The sequence below is a fragment of the Cryptomeria japonica genome, chromosome 9 (genome assembly GCF_030272615.1).
Source record: "Cryptomeria japonica chromosome 9, Sugi_1.0, whole genome shotgun sequence".
NCBI classification, from domain to species: Eukaryota; Viridiplantae; Streptophyta; class Pinopsida; order Cupressales; family Cupressaceae; genus Cryptomeria; species Cryptomeria japonica.
The window spans coordinates 238,651,027-238,661,447 of record NC_081413.1 but is presented as its reverse complement, the minus strand read 5'-3'; positions in this window follow the sequence as shown (position 1 = coordinate 238,661,447).

The following is a 10,421-nucleotide window of genomic DNA, read 5'->3' as shown; positions in this document are numbered from 1 at the left end:
AATCTATATATATACTTTTTAATTTCCTTGTTGTATACTTCATGAAATCCATTGAAATGTAATTTTTAGAAGTTTGAAATAATCCAAACATAAAGAGGGTCTCAAAAAATATTTTTAATTTTTTTTACTAATATTCAAATAACACCCATTGCTTTCAATGCATTTTGTTGGATCACTGAGATTTAGAGTTATTATAGCATCTACTCCAACTCACTTGACAACCATTTAAAAAAAATAACAAAGATTTGATATATATTTCCACAAAAGTAATAGTCATTGAATACTATTGTTGTCCATCACACACATTTGTAGTTTTCCACACCATTCAACTTGGGAGGACCGATTATATCACATGAAAAAAAATGGAAACGCACGACACTTAAAAATAATATGAAAAGCTTCTATTGTAGTGATGACCCATACTTGAAATCTAATTTGGGTATTCTCCCTCTATTGAGTGGTCTTGTTATAATAGGTTGGAGGTTGTGATAGAGTTGAGTCTCAATGACAACAAAAGTTATATTTAGATAACCTTGATGCTAGAAATCAACTAGAATAAAAACTACCAAACTACTCACATTAATAGAAATAACTATAGACTCAACTTATTCTATCTAATGAACCTTAAACATGTTAGAGATATAATTTAAAGCCCTACACAAAATCATCTTTTTGAATTGTATTTGAGGTTAATCAAATATTTTCTATTACTGCTTATTTCTAAATGATTCAAAAATTATCTAAATTAATATAAAATATATTAAGGTTGGTATCCTTGTTTACGTTTTGTGTGAAAACAAGTTAACCTCCTACGAATTTTTCTAAAATTCATCCTCATTTCTTTAAGTTGTGAGTTTTGAAGCATTTTTGTCACTTCACTCATCATTGAACACTTTGTCTTCGATCTTGAAAATCTCGTCTTCTTAGTTAAAATTCAAATTTTAACTTAAGAGTGAGTTTTTCTTGTTTGGTGCAAAGTCGAGGTTTAAATCAGACTCTACATCATTTTGAGTCTGTAGCTGTAAAATCGGGTTATAAACCTGAAAAATGCACTCTTAAGTACTTTTTTATGCAAATCGGACTTACAAGTTCGATTTACATCATTATGTATCATGTATTGGCATTTAATGTTTTGAGAGTTTGATTCATATTGGGTTTCTTTCTTCCTATATTACCGAATTTTGCCCTTATTTATTTTTATTATTCATAAGGCACTGCAATTTCTTTTGAAGTTAGATTTTCTCAACCCGTGGTATGTATAATTTTGCCCTATCCTCATATTATATTACAAGCTTGATCTTTGTCAAAGTTTTAACATCAATAATATACATTGAAGTTTTACTTCAATGAACATTGTTGATATTGAACTTGCATTATCTTTTTTATTGATTGCATTGAAACCCTAGTTTTGGTGTAGTGTCATGTTTAAGATTTGACACACACCAAAGCCACAACTTTGATGTGTGTCGGGCCTTCAAACCTGACCCACATCACTGTTGCCTTTCACTTGTTTTATCATGGCTTTGTATGGTGTGATGTTGGGTTTTGAACACAACACACACCAAAGCAAATGGCTACGATGTGTGTCGGATTCAAACCCGACTCACATCATTTCAACACTTTATACTTTGTACATTCCTTGGTGTGTGGCAGGGATGTAACCCCACCATACACCATAGCCTTTCTCAATGGTGCATAGCGGGGTTACAAACCTGTTGCCCACCATCACCATTGCCTTTCTTCACTACGGTGTCTGTCGGGTTTATAACCCCACCCGACACCACCTTGCATATTAACTGTGGTTTTTTCTAAGTGCATTTCTTTAGGTGTGGATCGGGATTGTATCCCCCACTTACACCAAATCGGTCCCTTAAGGTGTAAATCGGGGTTACAACCCTAATCCACACCTTATGTAATTTTATTCTTTGAGTAGTGCGAATCGGAGATACAAGTCCGATATGCACTTAGTCAATGTTTTCATTTTTAATAAGATGTAGAGTATATCGGGGTTACAACCTCGATATGCGCCTTCTTATGGTGTTTTTTCCTAAGTGCATGTTGGGGTTGTAACTCCGATATGCACCTCTTGATATTTTGTGGTCTTCCCTTGGTGTATATCAGGGATATAAACCCGATATAAACTTAGCTTTTTTTTTTGCCTCTCTTAATTGTAAATCGGACTTACAAGCCCGATATGCACTTGTTGTTGATTTCACTTATATTAGTACAAATCGGACATGTAAGTCTGATTTGCACCTAATACACACACTCATAAATTGGTAATTTTTAACCAATTTGTGATTGATCGATGGCTTTTGTTCTATCAAATGAGATTCCTAGGGAGGCTAATCATCTCATTATGGTTATAAACTTTTCATGTTGCAATGTACTAATTGAAAATGACGAAGCCCTCACCAAGTAAGAGAACAATGAAGTTCAAAAAGCGAGAAATCCATCTAATCTTTCCTCCTTCAGTATCATCCAATATTGACAATATCAGGGATATGGAGATTGGAAATGTAGACCTTGAAGGATTCTTGAAAAGAGTCAGAGAGCCACTAGTGTCCTATAAAAATGGAGCCCACCATCAACAATGGAATTCATCCGGTGGCAGCATTTCCAATGTCTGCATAGAATCCAAAATTTGTGTTAGCCCTGACTAACAGGTATGACCCTACAACCAGATCAATGAAGGATGTAGATGGAAAGAAGACGCTCATCAAGCTTGATGATGACTTCTCTGTCACAATTTTGAAGTGTTCGCCCATAGATCAATATGCCAATATTGACATGCAATCAATTGTGACCTATTATGACAACAATTCAGATAAGTGTAGGAGCAACATCAATGGTAATTGGTTAAAAACTTATAAGCCTACAATTTCAAGGTGGCCTAAAAGTCTTCCTCACAGTGGCTTCCTGACGAGCATTGATGATGTTACTTTTAATTATACTTTCTACTTAAAACTTTTAATATTTTGTGAACTATTAATGCTTGGCAGAAGATATAATGCATGCATATTTACTCATTTATACTATTATATTCTGCTAATTAGGAAGTATATTAGAAGTAATATCTTATGATTAAATGTTTCACTTTTTGCTTATTAATATGGATGAATTGTCGAATGTTCAAAATGATTTCCTTTGTGTTATGTTCTATTTTTTCAAACATGCATTTTCAAATTTGTTTGAATCTAACAAGCAAACAAAGATTTTTGAAGTTTAGTTCAACCATCGTGTGAATGGTGAACAGCCCTGATCATTCCAGCTAGAGAGATTTCCTTGATCTTCTCTAAGTCTGTTTCTATCGACTATTTCCAATGAAATTTAACTTCTATCGGAAGTTATTAATTTAGTGTTAAGTCTTCTTTAGTTTAGTTTTTAGTTGTTACTCTATTTTAAGCGGGTTACTTTGTATTTGAATCAAAACAAGGATATGTATAAATATCTCATTGCTTTCTTGTGAAAGCTAGCTAGTCAGTCAGATAGTCTGCAACTTAGCCAACAATTTAGAGTCTCATATTTTGTAATCCACAAAATTGTTCTACTTCCTTTTGGAATTTTATTTCAATGAAGATTTGAAGTTGATCCAAGAATTGTTGTGCTATGAATCCCACTGGAGGAAGAGCGGGCCCCGCTCGATCGAAGGGAGGTGATCTTTATATAAATTTCATTTTTATTTTGTGCATTGATGTCATTACATTCTATTTTGGTCAATTGTGATGATTTTTGAGTAGACGAAACCAATTGCAAAAGAAATTATAGTTATTCATTTTCATGCTTAAGTACCTTAGAGAAAGGATGTACTATTAAAAATCTTAGTTTTGTAGTTTTTCTTAATTTCACTCGGTTGTGTATTTTGCTTTCATAGTATTTGACGGAGTTGATGGAATTTGGAATTAAGATTGGAACATAGATTTGATCATATTGACTCATGGAATTTAGTTGTTTCAAATGTTTGGTAGAATAGGTTTTGAATTCTGCAAGCGTAAAATAGATTTTGTGTTTTGCAAAGTGTAAAATAGACTTTGTTTCATGCAAACGTAAAATAGATTTACTTTTTAGCATATAGCTTAGAATTTGAATTCATAGGAAATTAAAATTTGTTTTAGTTTTAAAGTAGATAATGCCATAAATGAGTCTTGATCATGTCCTGTTTAACTCTTGATACAAGAGCCAAAATCTTCCTTAGGTTAGTTCCAGCTTCTTTAACATAGACTTGTACAACATCTTTAGACTTTGAATTTAGCCGTAGAAAAGAGATCTTGAAATCTCCTGACAGAGCATGATTGAACCTAAGTCATTGTTTTACGGTACAAAAACCCCCAACTTTAACCAAACCCTTATCGCAGATAGCTTTAAGACACACTTGGTTTGATATTAAAATAAATTAAATGGTGCAAGTTGTAACATCAACAACCTTTCCCACCATTTTTGGCGTCGTTGTTGGGGATTAAAAAGATCTTGGTACCAAAGTTAAAGCCTTAGTGTTGATAAGGAAAGAGTCGAGCAATTGATGAGAAGATCTAGAGATCAATTTGGAAGATTTCTTCCAAGACATTACAATCTTGATTAATTTCAAGAAGAAGAACAAGTTGAACAATTTGAACAACAACAATAGGAAGAAGAAATGGGTGATTGTGTAGCAACTAAAGATCCCCCACCCAATAGGACATTTTCATATCTTATTAATTTGAATATAGGAGATCATGAGCCTCCTATGAAAAATATTTCGCCGTCAATATTATTAACTTTTAGAGGATTTTTTTTTGAAGATCCTAATCAATTTATTTTAGAATTTAAATTGCTTTGTCACACCAATGACTACACATCTAATAACTAGAAGTTGAAGTTATTTCCTTCTACCTTAAAAGAATCAACATTAAGATGGTTTATGGGTTTAGGATTTGGTCTTATCTCAACATGGCAGGAGATGGAAACTATATTCTTGGATAAATACCAAGATTATTATCGAGTATAAGACAAGAAGGATGAATTATTTTGAATGAAGCAACTGGAAGATGAGATTTTGGAGTATAATGCTGATAGATTCATGTTTGTATACAAAAGATGTGTTGAGGGAATCGATGATGATATCAGTCGAACAATTTTCTTATGAGGAATTGATGATGAGTCTAGAGAAGCTTTGAATTTAATGGGAAAAGGAGATATCAATAAAATTCCTTTGGAATAAATTACTGGTATATGTAGAAATTACTCCAAGACCAGAATTGGGACTAGAGATTCTAGAAAAAATAAAGCTTTAGGGCTTGATGTATCACAAGTAATGGAGGAATTAGAAAACCTAAAAACTGATATACTCCTCCATCTTAATACTCAGGTAGACAAGAAAAACACTGAGCCCTTAGCCATTTACTGTTCCAAATTTAGGGAAAAACATCTTCTAAGGGAATGCCCATTAAATCAAGTAGATCTTTGTGAAATTTGTGAAAAGAATGATGCAAATAGCTCTTGCAATCTTTTACCAGAAATTAAAAATCGTTTGAAGAAACCTCCTATGGTAGAAGAAGAGCTTAATTATGTTGGAAAAAGATCTCAAAATTCAGGGTTTAATGCCTATTCAGGACAATTTGGTCCAAGGAATAATTGGAATTCAAACCAGATGCAAAATGCTAATCAATGGAACCCTTCATATCAAATGAAACCACCCGCTACACCATGGGGACCTCTGGAGTGGGTTAGTTCACAATGGAATCAACCACAATGGCAGCAAAACCAACCATAATGGCAGCCTAATCTACAGTCATGACAACAAAATCAATCTCAATTTCAACCATGGCAAAATCAAGGTCCAAAATGACTTTGGGGACAACCTCCCCCTCTAATCACAAGACCAAATACTGCTAATGAATAGGTGAATCAACCTCAAATTCTAGCTCAACTTGTTCCAAATCCCAAGAACAATCATCCTCAGCAATCATTCAATATTGATTCTAATCCTCCTACTTTGAATGTAATTAAAGTTAATGATATTCAACTAAGAAATTGTAACATTCCTTCAAAGCTCGGTGCTTTGGACAAGGATGAGGAGACGAGTGAAGAATCTCATGAGAAAAATGGGAATTCTGATAAAAAGGAAGTGACTAATGAAGCCCCATATCCAAAGAATTTGAAGACATCATAGATAGCTCCAGATTCCTCCTAATCTGATCATATTAGTATGGTAGATTCTCTTCTTCTTCGTGAATTAAAAAAAATCAACATAGAGATTCCTTTGTTACAAACCATCAAGAATATTCTAGAAATTAACCAACTTGTTAAGTCACTTTGTGTAAGAACACCAGGAAGAAAACATAAGTTCCCTTCCACATTCCAAGTAGGGACCAAACTTACAGATGTATTGTCAGGAAGATTGTTTCCTAAAAAATATAGTGACCTTGACAGTCCTGTGATAACTTTGAGCATAGGAGGAGTTGAGATACCTAATGTGTTTATTGATTTAGGAGAAACCATAAACGTTATCACTACTGATATAGAAAAAATGTTGGGAATGATAGGAATTCAACCCACAACAACTATAATTCAATTCGCAGATCAATCTACTACTAAACCTGAAGGTGTCCTAGAAAATGTCATGGTTACTATTGATACTCGGGACTATCCAGTTGACTTTTTGGTACTCAAGGCTAGAAAGAGAGAATCAAGATACTTGATCATATTGGGAAGACCTTGGCTAGCAACTATATCAACTTTGATAGACTGCAGATCTGGTAGTATGACTATTTCTAATGGTTAGAAGTAGAAGGAATTGACCTTTTATCCTCCAACAAAGCTAACATTTCATTCTGACAATCAATTTTGGGTTGAGGAGGGGATGAATTTAGAAGGGGATGGAGTGGTTGAGTTAACTATGGTTACTTTATCTTAACATGTTGAGGAGTATCAAGAGTATGTGGAACAAGGAGAAGAGATTGATGTTATTAATGCACTTAACCAAAAAAGTGATGAATGCTCTTCTCAAGATAATGTTGAGAAAGAAAGACATGGGGAAATTCACCATCAAGATAAATTGCATCCTTGTCCTCTTAATATACTTATTGGGAATCCATCTAAAGGAAAGATAGATACAAAGAAAATTTCTATTTCATCTGATAAACCTATCTTTATTAATTCATCTTTACTTCCAACACTAGAACATGAATTAAAAATTGCTTCAGAGAAATATACTGAAGCATTTGATTGGGAGTATAAAGATATGGGAGGATTACACCCTTCTATTTGTACACATCATATTTATATCAAAGATGTTAAACTTGTAAGACAAGGACAAAGGAGAATCAATCCAGCCTTAAGGGACTTTGTTAAACTGGAAATAGAAAAATTATTGCAAGTAGGGTTCATCTATCCAATTTTAGATAGCTAGTGGGTTTCCCCATTGGTTATTGTACCCAAGAAAACTGGTAAGTGGCGTGTTTGTGTAGATTATAGAGAATTGAATAAAGCTACTAAGAAGGATTATTTCCCTCTACCATTCATTGATCAAGTGTTGGATAACCTAGTTGGAAGTAATTATTTCTCTTTCTTAGATGGTTTTAGTGAATACAATCAGATACAAGTGGCTCCTAAGGATCAAGACAAGACAACATTCACATGTCCTTGGGGAATTTATGCATATAGAGTCTTACCATTTGGACTTTGTAATGCGCCATCCACTTTTCAAAGAGTTTTGTTCGCTATCTTTGCAGATTTAACTACTTCATGTGTTGAGGTGTAGATGGATGATTTTACAGTGCATGAAAAGACATTTTATGAAGCACTGGTAAGTTTGGATAAGGTATTGCAAAGATGCAAGGATCATATATTATCATCAAATCATGAAAAATATGCTCTTATGATGACAAAAGGAATTGTTCTAGGACATCACAATTCTAAAGAGGGCATTAAAGTTGATCCAAAGAAGGTGGAATTCATTCAACAAATTGAAGTTCCAAAAACTGAAACTAATGTTTGAAGTTTTCTTAGACAAGCAGGCTATTACAGAAGATTTATTGAAGGATTAAGTAAAATTGCAGAACCATTGTTTACATTGCTAAAAAAGGATTCAAAATTTTTATGGACAACTGATTGCCAGAAATCATTCGAAGCTATCAAGTATACCTTGACTACCTCACCTATAATCAAGGGACCTATTTGGGGAGAACCATTTCATATACATACAAATGCGTCCAACTTGGCTATTGGAGTGGTCTTAGGATAAAAAGATGAGAATGGAGCAATGCATGCTATCTATTATGTCAGTAAAAACTTGAGTCCAATAGAGAGGAATTATACAAAAACTGGGAAATAATTTTTAGTTGTTTTATATGCAAGCAATAAGTTTAGACATTATATTACCGGTTACAAAGTGTTTATCCACATTGACCGTGCAGTCATTAGGTATTTGATGGACAAAGCTCTTGTAGGTGGTCGCATAATAAGATGGTCGTTACTTTTGCAAGAATTTGATATTACGATAGTGGATAAACCAGGTAAAGTTAATGTTGTTGCTGATTTTCTCTCAAGAATGGTTTTGCAGGGGAATAATGAACTAGTGAATGATGAATTTCTAGATGAACACTTGTTTTCTATTTCAGTGCAATCACCTTGGTTTGCTGATATTGCAAATTATCTTGTAACAGGGAAGTTCCCAAATCATTTTAGTCCTAAGTAGAAGAAAATATTAATTCACAAAAGTTCTAGATTTCAATGGATAGATGGTCTTTTATTCAAAATATGTCCTAATCATGTTCTTCGCAGGTGTGTACAAGAGATTGATGTTTATGACATTATGCATGCATGTCATAATGAGCCAGAAGGAGGACATTATTCAGTAATCAGAATAATTCAAAAGACCTTAGGTGTAGGCTAGTTTTGGCCTGCCATGACTAAAGATGTTTCATTTTATGTGAAACATTGTGATGAGTGTTAGCACATGGGGAGACCGAAAACAACAATGGAGATGCCACTTCAACCACAAATAGTCCTAGAACCATGTGAAACATGGGGAATTGACATTGTGGGAGCTGATCCTCCTTGCAAAGGATATCACTATATTTTGGTATGTACAGATTATGTTACAAAATGGGCCAAAGTGAAAGCATTACCAACAACAAGAGAAGACAAAGTAGTTGATTTTATATACAAACACATTCTTCAAAGATTTGGTGCACCTAGAGAGATAGTATCTGATCAAGAACCACAGTTCATGTCCACCATGATGGAAGCCTTTATGCACAAGTACAAAATGGCATACAGGAAGTCTTCACCATACCACCCACAAGAAAATGGACAAGTGGAGGTTACCAATCATGAATTGGAGAACATAGTTACAAAAACTATTTTTTTTTAAGGAAATTAGATTGGTCAGATAGATTAGATAAAGCAATATGGGTTTACAATACAACCTGAAAAACTACAATAGGATTTTCTCCATATGAATTAGTATATGAAAAGACCCCTATTATGTCAATTGAGTTTGAATTGCAGAGATTGAGAACAACTCTAGAAGTTGGAATTAGTCTATCTAAAGCAGAAAAGAAGAATTCCTCTAAGAGTTGCAGTCCACAATTGAATATTTCATCATGGAAGACATCACTTCTTTGGTAAAATTCGATTTTGAATGATTCTAACAAGAAGACAGAATAGGGTGGATTGAAAACCAAAAATGGCAATTCATACCTAAGGGAAAAGTTAAAAACCAGAAATGATAGCTTTTCCCAGATCAACTATAGTTTGCTCCTGATGACTCTTGATGGCTCTCAATTATTCATAAATAAGTCTTGTGTCAGATTCATGTTCCTGTAGCTCCTGATTGTTCATAAAGCAAAAAATATTATTTACAAGAAGAATTGTCTCATTATTTAATGCTTATTTAGTCCATGCAGATAGAGGTCTGATTAATTCCTGATCAACTTGCCGGTTTATTATCGATGAAGTTGATACTTATGCTTCGGATGGCTCCTAATCAATATGTCACTTTATCCTTGGCAAAATGGTCAGTCGCACATGATAGTTCCTAATTGACACACAATAATCAGTTCTGTATGGAAGATCATGATGAATATGCATTAAATAAGTAAAAAAGTATACATTCCTTACAAATATTATTTTCTAATTTTGTAGATATAAGGTAGAAGTGATAAATTTTGCTTGTGTAAATATCTTCGCTAGCCTATTTCTAACAATAATATTATAAGTTGTAAGTATTAAGGTGGAGAAATAAGGGATAAATTTGGTTGACGTAATCTATTATTTCAAATTTTAAAAAGTAATGATCAAGTTTTAAAAAGTAATGATGAAATTTTAAAAGTAATGATTACGGTGATAAAGTACACATGTTAAGGTCACCGCAAAGCATAAATAAGAGAGAAAAAATAGATGATAGGAATAAGCTGTTTTCTATCAAGATGCAAAATATG